This window comes from Microtus oregoni, unplaced genomic scaffold (assembly GCF_018167655.1).
Source record: "Microtus oregoni isolate MIOR12 unplaced genomic scaffold, Mior012 000002F_ref0000024, whole genome shotgun sequence".
NCBI classification, from domain to species: domain Eukaryota; kingdom Metazoa; phylum Chordata; class Mammalia; order Rodentia; family Cricetidae; genus Microtus; species Microtus oregoni.
This window is the reverse complement of record NW_024543061.1, coordinates 36,663,808-36,679,905: the sequence shown is the minus strand read 5'-3', so window position 1 is coordinate 36,679,905 and position 16,098 is coordinate 36,663,808. Positions and strand designations below refer to the sequence as shown.

General features: G+C 41.1%; 1 protein-coding gene across 1 annotated transcript in view; it reads left to right on the top strand.

Moving 5' to 3' along the window:
* Suclg2 (succinate-CoA ligase GDP-forming subunit beta) overlaps positions 1–16,098 on the top strand; it is a 256,926-nt gene that overhangs the window by 185,010 nt on the left and 55,818 nt on the right. The window lies entirely within an intron of this gene.

Sequence of the window (16,098 nt, the reverse complement as noted above, 5' to 3'; positions counted from 1 at the left end):
GACAGGGGCTTTGCCAGGATTGCAGTAAGCAGCTTTAGGAAAGCCCTCCCATCTCTAAAGCTAATACTATGTTCATGGCCTGGACTGAAAAGCCCTGCAAAATTGATGTGTAGATTGATTATGTATGATATTAAGGCATTCAGTGAACAATAGACATCCATACCAACTTTTGCTGTCACATTCATTATCAGCACTGTTCTGTGACTGTGTTAAACCAAACTGTGATTTGTACTCCAGATTCCTTCAAGGTTAACAAGTTGTCACCACTGTTACTTGTTATTCTGCCAGTAGATATGAATGCCTTGAATTTTTACTATTGGAGGCATTGATTTGGGAGCAAGAAAAGGCCTATTGGGAAATCCACCATCAATTCTTTATCTCTTCCTTACTGGCTGGCTGTCAGTAGAATGCCAATTCTGTGATACTTTACTACCCTTTTAGCTGGTTTGACTCCTGTGACTTCCTTCTGGGCAAGGAGAGATGATCAAAAGCCTCATGTGGACTTGTCAGAAGGCTGTTTTTAAGAAGTTGAAGCAACTAAGATGGCGCCCTTCTGTCTTCTCTGTACTCTCCCCTGTGGCCTAGGATGCTTGTGTTAAGCAAGGCCTCAAGCAGTCCTTCTGGCCAAGAGCCAACATTGCAGTGGTATACTTTATCATAGAGGAAGTTGACCTGAGTTCTTGAATGAGCTGAGAATGTCTCTTCCAGCCCTGGGAGGTACCACCAGTCCTGATTTATTTCTCTGCAGGTAACGTCTGTATACAGTCTTTGACTGTCACCTTTGTTACTAAGATGGCCAAGCTTTCTTTCATTTATAATGGAATTCTTTCAGTGTTTTTATTTTTCCATAGTCAGACTCCTCTCCCCTGTGGTGTATAGATAGATAGACTGACGTTTAACCTAGACTTGAGCAACTCCACAAGCAGAAGCTTTCCTGATGAGGACTGGTGTAAATTGTTCCTATGTGAGGTGACTTTAGAGAGGACACCTGAGAAAGCATAATCGGCCTTTGCGGTGGGTGTCCTGCCTGCACCAGCCTATGCGGGTTCTGTCCTGTTGCTCTGCCCATGACTGTGCTATTGTAGTGACAATATGCAGGCTGGAAAGTTTACTATTCAGTGTGGGGTTCCCCTGAAGGTGGTACCAATATTTCCTTAGAGCGTTTGTCCTATTTTCCTTCAAACAGATGGTGGTAGCTTAAATCCGGTGGGTTTTTCATACCCATTGACTAAAGAAAGGCTGCAAAGCATATGTCTGAATCCCAGAACACAGAGAATGCTGAATGGTTTCCTTACTAGTCACGTGTCCTTCCTTCAGTCTTGGTAGCTTAGCCAACAGAACAAGAGGAAACTGTAAAAATGTGACAGCTAATTCATGCTAGAACATGCTACTCCGCACAGCCGCCCTCTGAACGGTTCACTGGCCGCCAGGATCGGTGGAATTAAGAGCATTTGAATAATTGACTTTCTATGTGAATAAATTAGAATTAGAATTAGATTTGATTGACCGACTAACAATTTAAATCATAAAAAAATACTTTTCTCTTTCTAGGCTACTTTGTAATATTGAGTCTCTGAGGTGATTAACCATGTGTTTTTCTTGTTGGAGGAGTTTCCTCAACACAAATCATCTGATGACAGAAAGGATGGAAAAAGTTACATGTGCTGTTGCTTTTTCAGTTAAAGGTCTTGGAGGACTGTGAGACACACTGAGTTGTTGGGAGCCGTTCCAGAAGAGCGGTGGCCCAGTGCCTGCTGCTGTGCCAAGGCCTCTCTGATCTGAGGGATGGTTCTCTGTTGGGATAATTTGGGCTGTTGAGATAGAAGGTTTCCCAGCTTCCCTCTGCCCTTCTGATCTCAGATATAAGCTTGTGTGAAACTGTTCTATCCTGAAGACCATGCTCCAGTGCTGGGGAGAGAGACAGACCCGTGAGTCAGACACAGTGGGGAGGAGACAGTGGGGACACAGTGGGGAGGAGACAGTGGGGAGGAGACAGTGGGGAGTCAGACACAGTGGGGAGGAGACAGTAGGGAGTTAGACACAGTGGGGAGTCAGACACAGTGGGGAGTCAGACACAGTGGGGAGGAGACACTGGGGAGTCAGACACAGTGGGGAGGAGACAGTGGGGAGTCAGACACAGTGGGGAGGAGACAGTGGGGTGTCAGACACAGTGGGGAGTCAGACACAGTGGGGAGGAGACAGTGGGGAGTCAGACACAGTGGGGAGTCAGACACAGTGGGGAGTCAGACACAGTGGGGAGTCAGACACAGTGGTGAGCGAGACAGTGGGGAGTCAGACACCATGGTGAGGAGACAGTGGGGAGTCAGACACAGTGGTGAGGAGACAGTGGGGAGTCAGACACAGTGGTGAGGAGACAGTGGGGAGTCAGACACAGTGGTGAGGAGACAGTGGGGAGTCAGACACAGTGGTGAGGAGACAGTGGGGAGTCAGACACAGTGGTGAGGAGACAGTGGGGAGTCAGACACAGTGGTGAGGAGACAGTGGGGAGTCAGACACAGTGGGGAGGAGACAGTGGGGAGTCAGACACAGTGGGGAGGAGACAGTGGGGAGTCAGACACAGTGGGGAGGAGACAGTGGTGAGCGAGACACAGTGGTGAGGAGACAGTGGGGAGTCAGACACAGTGGGGAGTCAGACACAGTGGGGAGGAGACAGTGGGGAGTCAGACACAGTGGTGCGGGCACAGTGGTGAGTCAGACACAGTGGGGAGGAGACAGTGCTACATGAGACACAAAGGTGAGGAGACACAATGCTGAGGAGCTACAATTGTGAATTACACACTCGTGAATTAGTCACAGTGGCGAGGAGACGCCAGACCAGTAGTAAGAAATGCCCTGCCCTCATTGCCCTGAGCAGAAACGTGTTGGCTTGTGTGCAAAGCTGTTCATATATAGTCAAGCTGTGGCCACTGTCCTTGTGGCCCGTGGCTGCATGAATGTCACAGGCCCCCATGTAGGAAGAGGAGGCTAATAATGTCTGCTTCTTGGGGGTGTTATGAAATTGAAATGAGGCGTGTCTATAAAGCAACATTTTAATATTCCTTCTGTCTTGCAAATCACCCCCAAAACACAGTGACAGTAAAATAGTGGCTGCTGTCTGTATGCTTGCCTGTGTGTTCTTCTGCTGTCTCTGTCCCAGGTCACTTGCACTTGCATTGCTCAGGGCATCAGCTGGCAGGCTGGCTAGCTGCATTCCTTCCTCTCTGCTCTCTCAACAGGGTCCCCAGGCATGGCCTTTCCACTAGAGTAGGACTTCTCACCCAACACTAAGGCTTTCAAGAGGCTTTCCTGAAGGCTTGGCATGGATCAGGTACAGCGCATCTTCTAGAGACTAAGGCAGTCTGAGTAGGAAGGGCTGAAGGGATAGGGTTCAAATGTTGACATCAGCCTGACATTATCCTGTGGAAATGTTACTATGTCAGATGTCCCTGTAGGCCCAGTGAATGTCAATTGCTCTTTTTGATAATAGGATTAGATTAGTACTAGTTACTGGTTTTATTGTCCTTCTATAGCAAAGAAGACATGGATATAAAACACTTGACAGAAACTTTGAGAACTTAATCTTATTTTGCTATATCTTAGTTTAAATTACACTACTGTCTGCATTCACGGGACATCTGCTATAAATAGAGTGTTAAATAGAATCTCTAATTTAGCAATTCCCCAATTATCCAATCCAAGCAATTTTGTGTCTCAAAAAAAAAAACAGCATAAAATTGAGAATCATGTAATGAGAATTGTTCAAGTTAGACTGGATTCCAGCATCTCTTCCCCCACTGAAAAGTGTTTACACCTCCAGTGCCTTCACTTTACAAAAGGCTATTTTGGGGAGAACGAACTTTACAGATCTTTTGCCCTCCAAGCTGAGTTCAGACTTATACTAGGTAAATTTAGTGCTGTTTCTGTGGAGAGCAATACTTCAGTGAGGTTCTAGCCTGTACTTCAAAGCCCACAATCATGGATGGCCATTAGTCGCATTCCCAAGATGGAGCGCTTGAGGTAGCCAGCATCACTGCTGCATTAAAAGCAAGGCACTGGGAAGGTCTGGGAAGTGATGAGCTTTCTCTGTCTGGGAAATTGTATGGGGATATTGTGTGGGGATGCTGTGTGGGGAAATTGTGTGGAGATGCTGTGTGGGGATATTGTATAGGGATATTGTGTGGCGACTTGAACATTTTTCATCTCGTGAAAGCTCTTTGTCCTTCATTATGTAAATCATGTGTTTACAGTGGTCCACTCTTCACTACAGGAAAGCATGCAGAAAAGGGACAGAGCCCAGATCTTTCTTGTCCACGTTAATATCATGGTGCCTAACAGCCCGGAGAGTTCATTTGAACGGTTTTTCCCTATAAGTTTGTTCCTCCCTGGCAAATAAGCACTTTTGCTTTTGAATATTCAGAACTGGCTGTCTTCACGAATCTTTCAAGTTTAGCTGTTTTACTTGAGAGAGACACCATGATGTATTCTTGCTAATGTTTTCAACTTAGCATTATTTATAGTTTCTCCCAAGAAGTCTGAAATTTAAAAATTATTTCTTTACTCGGTGTGATTCTTTTCTGTCTAGCTTTCAGTTGAAATCACCTCTTTGTGTTTCTAGCGAAGCCTGAAATTATCATGTCCCCTTGTGCGTCCAGTTTGTTTCTCTGCCCTTGAAGACCATGACAGCACAGTGACTCTGCTCCCCTTATCTGCCACATCTTCAGCCCGATGATCAGCTCAGTGCTCCTGCTAGCCTCTGTCTGGGTGAGGCATGATGCTGCACTTGTGTACAAACCTTTTGTTCTGTCACAGTTAAGGAACATTCATTTCCTCTGTAGAGGACCTCTCTCCCTTAGACTTCTGTAGGCCTGCCTGTGTTGCAGCCCTTTCTTGTATCAGGCCATAATGTCTTCACTCTAGTCCACTGCTGATTTGGTTGGTAATAAAGTTTACAATATTACTATCAAGTTTACAGTATTCTGTCTTACTAGCCAGACAACAGTTACATCATTCTAGGGTGAAAAGATGCTAAAATATACCAGAACAAATGGGCTGCTGGGTGCTATCTCTGAGGGAAAGAGGTCCAAGTGCTGGCTAGCCTGTTGCTTTGGCATGGGTACCAAGCAGTATGTTTTGAAAGCTTCACTTCAGATCACAGTCTTATTTCCTTCAATAAGACAGCAGTGGTGGTCTTTGAAGGATGATGACAACAGGAACTGCTCATAGGAATTACCAGGACAGGGGTAGCAACAAAAATGGAAGGAAGGACCACCCTTCCAGGAACCAACCATGTACCTTTTCTGTTTTCTCAGCCCAACTCCCAAATACGATTTTTACTTAATGGTTTTTCTCCACCCAGTACCTGGAATAAAATGCAATATATTCTAATCATCCTGGATATCCTAACACTAATTGATAAACCCAAAATTGTTCAAGTCAGAAAGTTCATCTCCTCCTTCCCTCCCATCAGAAACATATTCCACTGCCAATGTGTGTCACGTCCAGGCATCGTGTTTTTAGGAGCAAGAAGAAATTAAACTCCCTATTCAGTTTTGGAAATCAGTCTCCTTTTCCAGATAGGGGATTTAAACTCAGTTGGTTGGATAAACATGAAGGACGCTTAGAGTTATTTGTGAGCCTGGACCCATGTGTTGCCGGGAGTGAGTGCCTGACCTGCAGGGGGATAGGCCAGATGACCTCTGCTCAGACAGAGGGTGCAGAAGGCAAGCCAGGTCTGCCTTCAGAATCCTGAATCCATGAGACTCAGGTTCAAGTGTAAAAATGCCTTCTACCGCTTACAAACAAATTATGAAATGCAGAAAAGGAAAATATAAAGTAAGTAAATCCTAAAGATTAAACATGATGAAGTAAATCTGACAAACCATGGGCGCCATACAGACTCTAGGTGGGGCTAGTGCGGGTATGTTTATTTGCACAGCATTCTTGAGTAGGGGGAAATTGTGACTATGAACAGCATAATGATGTTAGGGGCATGCGTATTTTTCCAAATAGCATTTGATTATGGAAGACCTGTCTTTATTTTTAGAAGTGTATGTCCAAAAATGTGGGAGTAAAGTGTCATGATATAAGCAACTTACTTTAAGTCACTCAACAGTAAAAATGTATGTGTGTAGTGATATTCATTCATATTTTAATAATAAAGCTTTCCTGCAGGTCAGAAAAGCAAAACAGCCAGCCACTGGCTCTTACCTCTGCTGCAGTCTGAAATGATGATACTGCCTCCAGGAATCCTCAGAATGAGAACTGTATCTAATTAGAGAGTAGACCAGCTCCACCTGTCAGCCTTACAGACCAGGCAGTGGTGGCACACACCTTTAATCCCAGCAGCCACACTAGTTTGCCATAGAAACCAGGCGGTAGTGGTGCACGCCCGTAATCCCAACCCTAGAGAGGAATATAAAATGAGAAGAGACCATTCTCAGACACAATCCCATTCTGAGGGTTTCTGGAGACAGTATCACCAGTTTGGACTAAGGTAGAGGTAAGAGACAGTGGCTGACTGTTTTCTTTTACTCTCTGATCTTCAGGCAAGCATTATTTATTAAAATACAAATGAAATATAACTATATAATGTGTATGTGTATAGACAGAGTATCACAAATATGGGGAAATATTAAATAGTTAAAGACACATGGAGAACATATGGGCTATCTACACAAGTAGTTTAACTTCTCTTTATTTTTCTGTATATTTGATTTTTTTGTTGTAGTTCAAAATATGATAAATACTGCTTTGCAGCTACCAGCTTGCCCACAATCCTGTCACTCACATTCTTCCCTAATCTCAAGCTGACAATTTATTGAAATTTCTTTTTTTTTTTTTTGGTGTTTTTTTTTCCTTTTTTTAAAATTTATTTATTAAAGATTTCTGCCTCCTCCCCAATTTATTGAAATTTCTTGAGTGCCCACTACATATAGGTTTACAGATACTCGGGTGTATAGATGAGGAAAATAAGTGTACCTGCATTTAAAGAGTTCATGATTTATTACCTTTCTTGTATATTGTTTGTAATTTGTGTAAAATCTTATATAAAGATAAAAACATCCATCTGCCTAGGCCTGGGAATGCCATAAGTGGTATGTGCTAATCTAAGACTGTTGTTGGTCAGTGCTTTGACACCTCATTCTCTAGGCTTTGTGTAAGCACCTGTGCCTTAGTAGATAAACTGTAAAGCATTTGCACAGTGAAAATGCCTGACAGTAACAACCTTGGATTTTGTTCATTGTGTACCTCTGGATATATCTAGATAGGTTTCCCACAGAGAGGCTTTGTTCATCATACACCTCTGGATATATCTAGGTATGTTTCCCACAGAGAGGCTTTGTTTATCATACATCTCTGGATATATCTAGATAGGTTTCCCACAGAGAGGATTTGTTCATCATACACCTCTGGATATATCTAGATAGGTTTCCCACAGAGAGACATTATTCATCGTGTACCTCTGGATTTATCTAGATAGGTTTCCCACAGAGAGACTTTGTTCATCGTGCACCTCTGGATATATCTACATAGGTTTCCCACAGATACTTCTAGCGTCATGTTTGCAGTAAGGCATCACAATGTGCTTGTGGCCCTGGATTTATCTAGATAGGTTTCCCACAGAGAGACTTTGTTCATCGTGCACCTCTGGATATATCTACATAGGTTTCCCACAGATACTTCTAGCGTCATGTTTGCAGTAAGGCATCACAATGTGCTTGTGGCCCTCACACACAGTTCTCTGAAGCAGCGCCTTCTCTGAAGCTATGGCATTTCAGTGCCTCCTCATCATGGGGATCAGTTTCCCACTACCTGGAACAGCTCTGTTGCAAGATTGATTTCCTTTCTAATTGGTATCCAGGTAACAAAGGAAGGAAGGGAGGGGTGGGGAGAAGGCGACAGAGAGAGAGAAATATGTACTTATCAAATTAATTCTTTTAGGAGAAGGTCCTCCTGTTGTTTGAACTGAAAATTTTAAGAACAATCAAAGGTAACTGTCTGCTAAGAAAGAATGATTCAGAGTTGCAAATACTGAGCCTAAAGACTTGAAGATGTTCTCTGTAGCTGAAGAAGTTCCGTGAGAAGTAGTTAGGTCTGGTAGAGATCATTCTGCCATCCTCTCAAATAACTGTGGCAAGAGAACCCTTTACATGGCTGTTATCTTCAGAGGTGCTTACAAAAGTTAAGGTTTTATGTTTCACTATATGTATTTTAGTCTTGTAAGTACACCTTGACTTATGGTGGGGCTATATGTTGTGGAATATTAGTTAAAAGTGTGTTACATTCTTTTATGCTGTGGAATATTTGTTTAATTATGCAAAGATGTGTTGCATTCTTTTATGTTGCATTTGTTTAGCTCTATAAAGCTAGGTTACTTTGCCTGTCTAAAACACCTGTTAGTATAATATTGGGCTAAACGGTCAATAACTAGGCTAAACGGTCAATAACTAGGCAAGAGAGGGACAGGTGGGACTACCAGGCAAAGAGAATAAATAGAAGGGAAAAGAGAAAAGGGAGGAGCAAGAAAAGGAGGAGAGGAGGACACCTGGGGCCAGCTTCCCCGTCACACGGTCACACAGCCAGCCATGGAGTAAAAAGGAAAGAAAGACATGTAGAATAGAGAAAGGTAAAAGTCAAGAGGCAAGAGGTATACAACATCATTTAAATTAAGCAAATCTGGCTAAAAATAAGTCAAGTTAAGGCTGGGCATTCATAAATAAGAATAAGTCTCTATGTATTTATTTGGGAGCTGGATGGCTGGCCCCCAAAAAAGTTTAAAAAACCTGCAGTTATGTCCTAAAACTTAGATTGCATGTTGAAAATACTGAGTGATCAAAGCGTCTTCAGCATGCGTCACCAACCAAGCATCCTAGCTCAGCAGCATAGCCCACCACAGAATAGCAGGTGTTGCCCTGGGTGTTTGTGACGAGAGAACTATGGCTCTTACCTGTCCACTATTTCATGCTAACCCAGACAAAGGTTATAATTCATATTGAAAGTACAATTTCCATTCATTGTTTATACTCTGTTTCATTGTAATACATAGAAAAATGTAAGTTGAATAATCCTAAGGATTTATTAGTTCACTTATTTAACTCTCATTTATTGAAATATTTGAGCACATGTTGGGAGATATGATATTTGAACTAAATTTAAATAAATATAGTTTGAATAAAAGAAATATTCTTTAAAAGTATTTAAACATGCAAGATGGTAAATTGAAATATTTTAGAAGATAAAGAATAGATGAACTAAATAAACAGCACTGTTTGTATGATTGTGCAGGCCAGTTAGAAACTCCTACACCAGACAGCTAAAGACCAGTGTGGAATCCTCTCTGCCTTCGTTGTTTTCCTTTGTAAATTGGGACCAATAGGAAGCCAGTCCTTGTAGAGCCCTTTGGATACTTTATTGGAGATGAGCAGACAATTCTAAACATGGGACTTAGGAGTGCCTTTTGCTTTCAAAACTGGCTCATAAGAAGGATGGGGGAATTAAATAATAGTAAGGATGTCTGAAAAAGTCATAAGGAATCATGGTATTAACTGTTTGCCTTTAAAAACAGTAACAACAAAAACCCTATACTATGAGTATGTATATAAATCTATATAGCTTAAGTGAACTTTTCTCTGGCCTGACAATGTTCTCTCCATGAGTCAAATATCATCTAACAAAAACCCAAGCATGGGAAGCCCCCATTTCAGTTGTTGGTCAGTGTTGTCCAAGATAGTCTCAAAACATTCAGGTAATTGCTTCTGCTCTAAGTCCTTCCCCAAGGGGTGAAAGTTACGTCCCTAGTGCTGAAAACACCACTGCACTTTAGACACGGATCCCACTGGCTCCTGAATGCCTCCTTTTAAAGGACTAACTTTTATGGTACCCAAAGGTGTCATGCAGAGTTCCAAAAGGAGCCCTACCCAGTTTTGATGCATATGAACTACAAAAAGGACCAGAATGACACGATAGACTTAAGGATGCAGTAGTGGCACGTATAACCTTTGGCCTTAACCAATAGCTTTCTATTGGACTTACTCAACAAGACAGAAACCATTCCTGGTACTGTGAGCCCAGCCCAACTACTTAGGGCTAGTGAAGTCATGGATCTTGGAGGAGAACCTACAGCCACCACTTTCCTAAAGCAGCATTTTTCCTAACCATACTCCAAGTATTTGCTTTGACACCTATAGGTAAGTGTAGTCTTCACTCCACATCAACAGCACTTCTCCTTGCAATACATGGAGAGCATTACAGAAAACCACAACCAATCAAAATGCACAATTGTGAAGTCCGTTCACTAACATCTCACTAACATGACTGCCTGAAGATGAGATGAACGAAGACAAGAACAATGAACATGCCAAAGTACATGGGCAAATCCCCAAGCCTCAACCCTACACAAAAACTACAGGCAACTATGGAATGCTGCCTGGGAAAAAATAATCTTTCCCAGGGAAGAAGACACCGTGGTTATCCAATGCCAAATGATCAGTCCTGAAAGCTACCATACAAGTAACATTGTTCAGACTGAGCAGGTTGTATTTGGGGATATGCAAACATATATGTAATCACCATATATGAGGTGGGATATGGTGATGATTGCTGAATGCCCTGGCTGATTACATACAGTGCAACTGTGGTGCCCAAATACAGAGTGCCTAAAAATGCTGATATGGCATAGAACAAGTGTGCGAATTTCATGAGCTGGAGCTTCTGTCCTGGCCAGATGAGTGCTCTCTGCCCATGTATTCAACCTCCCTTATGTTTAAAATTAGTTACAGTATAATGAGATATTTGAGAAGGTTCATTCCCTCTTCAATTTTTTCAGTTCTTGAAAATTTCAACAAAATTTTTTGTTGCTGATAGATAGGGCTTTCACAATCATTTGGCTCACTCCCAGTGATAAAATCTGTCTTGATAGAATTTAATAATACTCCTAAACTTTTTCTAGTTAGTCTACTGTTATCTTCAATTATAGGAATTAATATATTTCTTCTTGTTCATGGTAATATTTTCCTCATTTCAAATAATGTATTTAAAGTGTAAAGAGTAAAGAATGAGATTAGGTAGTATAAGAGGATTCGTCCAGCTGCTATAGGACAATGGATCTGATAATCCCCCCACACCCCACAAATTAGATGAGTCATGCTCTGCACAGTGAATATCAGGCTGGGCCTTGGGGTCTCTTCTGGCTACAGTTGAGCTCCACATGTGAGTGAGCACCCTCTCTCTTAAATTAAACATTTTATTATATATATTCCCAAAGTGCGGGAAAGTCAAGGTCCAAAGTAAAGCATGCTAGTCTTGCAGAGTCTGATGTGTGTAGCCTTGTTCAGTTGGCTTTGAAGAACATATTGGGGGAAGCAGATGCACATTCCGCAGATAAACTGAACAAAGAAATGTAATCAGAATGAGCTGCCCAAACAGGCGGTGGTGTGGATTTTGATGTTTCATGTTTACTTTTTCTTTGTAGAATTTTCTCAACAGTATTTAGAGAACACCACAATCTACTATCACTTCCATAAAACAAATGTACAATACATTTCTGTAAATACAAAAAAACAAAATATCCATGTTAAACAGAGTTTCTCCGTTGTATGACAGGATCACTATATACCCAATGGAATTTTATGTGGTTTTGTTTGGGGCTTATTTTTAAATTTTTATCTACTACTAGAATTAGTAAAAATAAACAAACAGGGAATAGAGTATACTGAAATGTATTGTGTAAGAATGCTGCATTCTTAGGCATAGTTTAAACAATCTATAAGTCGGTTCTCCTGTCGGAAGATCCATGTCTGGATTCAGTCAGCTTATGGTAAAACTTGGTTCTGCACTAAACATGTACAGACATTGTTGATGTTGTTGTTCTCTGAATATTACAGAGCAAGCATTTGCATAAAATTTATGTTAGGTATAGGTAATCTAGAGATGATTGGACACTTGGGAGAATGGGCTTGGTTATATTTCTTACCATGGTCCTGATCCCCCATGGAGTCCAGTGCTCTGTGGAGTTGGGAACTGATCTTCCTCTGATACAAAGGGATAGTTACTTATTCTTTCTCAATATCATTTAGAATTGATAACAAACATACATCTTACCTCCTTCTTTATTTTCATTCGTTTTCTGGCAAGTTCTTGCTGTGTAGTCCAGATTGGATTGGGACTAACGGCAATTCTGCTGTAGCCTCCTTGATGGTGGGCTACAGAGATATGCCACTAGATCTGGCATCACGCCTGCCACCTTTTGATGTATTTATAAACTCACACATGTGATGTACACATCTTCTAATCCTTGCTCTAAGTCAGTATTCTCATCTGTCTGCCTCAGTGACTCGCCTTTTACCATTACAGAGATTAAAAATATGTTTGCGTTAATATATCTGAGAATATGTCATTCTTTTTTATAGAAGATATAGCACTCACAAAGTAAATGCTGTCTTACCAGATCCCATCTAGTTGGGTGTCAGGTTCTTGTTTTGTGGGTTGTTTTTCACTAAACATCATTAATGGCATGTCTTTCTGATAAGCTAATAGAAGAAAATAATTTACACAAATTATATAAAGTTTGATGAGCTTTGTTTTCCATTCACGAATATATTGATTTGGAATGTAGCTCATTAATGATTCCTATGCCTTCCTGCGTCGGTTTCCCCAGACATTACCTTGGTCCATTTGTTCTCTGTGCGTTGCCTTGCAGTTTCTTTTCCCACCACGCACAGTTCTTCTCACTTGCTCATGTCCAGGCTGTAAGCACATATTCAAGCCAGAGGTATAAGATTTTTGTAGCAAACTTCATCTCCAGTGATTGCTCAATGAATATCAAAAAGATGGTAGAGGAAAACAAACCTCTACTCCCATGCACTTACAAAATTATATTTTTATATTCATTCAACCAGTTGCTTTTTGTAATGACTTAATAACGTTTACTCTCATTGTTGGGATTCACTTTGAAGTGAATTTTGCATTTAATTGTGGTATTTTATGGCACTTGTAGTATTATTGCATTTGGGAAATGAGGTAGAAATCCTACAGGCAAGTAAGTAAAATGATTTTTTTTAAAAAATTAACTCAGGTTTATCGACCCTGCGCTTTAGCACGCAGTTGAGAGTACTTGATGTTAGCATCCACATCTGGAGAATACACACTAAATAAAACTAGCCAACCAGAGAACAATGCATTTTCAGTAACTAATTACTAGTGATGATTTTTAACCTGTTTTTAAAAATTCATATTTAGCCTATTAATAGAGTTTTGGGGGTAAAGACCCTACTTCCAGTATCTCAGCAGTCTGGATTCTGTTACCCATCCCAGTGCACCAGTGAAGGACACTAGTGGAGCTGCGGAGGTGGCTCTGTGGGTAAAGGGTTTGCTTTGCCAGGATGAGTCCTTGAGTTTGGATCCCCAACTGCATAAAAATCTGGGCTTGATGATGGTGACCTGTAACCCCTATGCTAGGAAGGCAAAGACAGGAGAATCCCAGGGGCTGCTTGGCAAGCCAGTCTGCTACAGCATGAGCTCCAGGTTCAATGAGATACTGTCTCAAGACTAATGTGGAAAGTACTAAAGAAAGATACCCAAGGGCAACCTCTGGCCTCCATATATGCACACTCAGGCACATGTTCCTACAACTGCTTACATGCATATATACCATACACTTTCTTGTGTGTAAGAACATAACACTAACTACATGCACACATGCACAAACACACACCATACACACCTCATAATGATATACAGCGGACAAAGGAGATTGAGAATTGAAGCAAAGACAGGGCTCTGGTGACCCCAGATCCATCTTCCTGGTACTCACATGAGATTTAGGTTTGAAAAGAGGGCAAGAGGCAGGCAATGATTAAGGAGATGTAGTCCTACCCCATCATTGTCTCAGCTCATGTTTTGGTAGGTTCTCCAGTTGTTAAGCTGCTAATTCATTGATCACTAGGGTCAGTCTCACCCATTAGTATCCTTGCCTTCTTGGCCAGGTAAATAGGTAAAGTGCAGTGTCTGTCCAGTTGGACTTCGCTACCCCTGAAATGAAGGTGGCTCAAGAAGAATGGAGAAGAACATTGGTTTATCTCTGTATATTTAGCCAAAGTACAGGTGCAAATTGCAGCGAGAGATTGCAGGCTTTCATCCCACTGTCAATGACTTTGTGGACTCAAGTGGATTTGAAGCTTTGTAGCCAAAGCAGATTCTACAACCCTCCGTGAAGACTTGGTTTTCACATTTAGTCAGATATAGATAATTATATACATTTTTCCATTGATGGAAGTATGTAATTCATAGATATCTTGGATTAAAAATTTATATTTGAATATATTTCAAATGAGTTTTGCTTTAAATATAATGTACTTGACTATTTTAAGTGGAATATCCCGATGACCAACATGCTGTGTAGGTACCATCTTACAAACCTGCACATATATGTCCCCACATTATTTATTATTTATATGAGTGGCAATTATAATGGGAAGGAATCTACAGTCTGGGTTTGTGTTTTTATTTTGTCTGGATTAGGACTGAGAAATGATTAATGAAAAGGCATTATTTCTTGTCAAGTGGTGAATAACTATGTTTAGCTTTGGTATAGATGTTTATAAATGGGAAAACCCATACTGCTTGCCAAGCAGTTGATTAAAAAATGCATCTAATTCATCTCAGAGTCTCTGTGGGAGAGATCTTTACATTGTATGAGTTGGCATTTAGTAATTAAATCTCTTTAAACATTTTAATTAGGCTTCAGGCCACCCAATGCCTTCCTCTCATCCAGAAAGCACTTTGTGAAGTCAATACGCACAAAGCTATGGGTAAGCCCTTGTCATTTTCACCTGAGTCTGAAGTCTAGAGCACTGTGCGTAAAATCTGCCAGAGCATGGGTTTCTGAGTCTCACTTTACCAGACTGTGTTTGATCCAGGAGTTTATGAAACAGTCTTAAAATGTGCATTTCTCACCGGCTCCAGGCTAATGTAAGATGTTTCTCGTCCGGGTACCAGACTCAGGAGGCACAGTACTGTGCTATTCAGTTGTGACAGGAGACTAGGCAACTTGATTGGTCTTTACCTCACAGTTTTATGTTCAGTTCAGTTTTCTTTTTGTTAAGTCCAACCTTTTAAGGGGGGAATCTTCATGTTAAATATTTTGTGACACTGTTCTGTTGTGAGGAAAATGTCTAAAATAGGAGAGAGCTGGCAGGTCGAGAAGAGATGGTGAAACCACAGGTTGGCCCGTTCTGTCTCTCTTCATGGGGAGCAGGGAAGCCATCCTTAAGGTTGTTTTCTTGGTATTTTTCATGCCCATCCTGTCTTGCATTCTCCTACATCTCCTTGTGTCAGTGTGGTTAGGTAACTTATATATTAGGTATCTCTTACTTTGTAACAATACCTTAACATATAGCAGCCTAACAGAGTTTCTGGGGGTCAGAAATGCAAGCACAGTTATCTTGTTTTCTCCAGTGAGAAAGTACATCCTCCTTGGGTCCCCACATTGGCCACCAAAAGTTTCCACATAAAAAAACAATTCTTACCTCAGAGGTGGTAAGAGGTAGTTTATTGTGAGCTAAATATGAATGGCCATAGCCCAAGACAGTGAATTCATGCTGCCCCGAATGACATGGCCATAAAAATAATTGCTCAGACTTTCATAGTCACAGACCAAAAATCATAAATCCATGATATAGGCAAATCATAGCAAAGCAGTGAAATCACTCTCTTAGCTTTGAGATGTTACTCATTGGTATTCTTAGCTTTGGGGATGGTGGTAACTGGTAGTCTGATAAGTTAATATATCCCAACTGATTTATTTACCTGATGTTGGAGAGGAAGTTAGGTCAGAAATATAGGTGGTCAGTGAATGCCTGTCAAGGGACCAAGAATAGCCCAAGACGATTTTACCTCTGGATTGTAACTCTGCACATGTAGGAAGTTTTAATTAATTATTTATTAATTATTATTAATAATTAATTATTATTTAATTAATTATTCCACCAGAATCTTTCAAAACTTGTTGCTTTGTTCCTGGAAACTTCCATTTGCAGACTCCTACATTTCTGTAACCTAATAATCGAAGGGACCGTGCATTATTTATACATATTTTCTTTA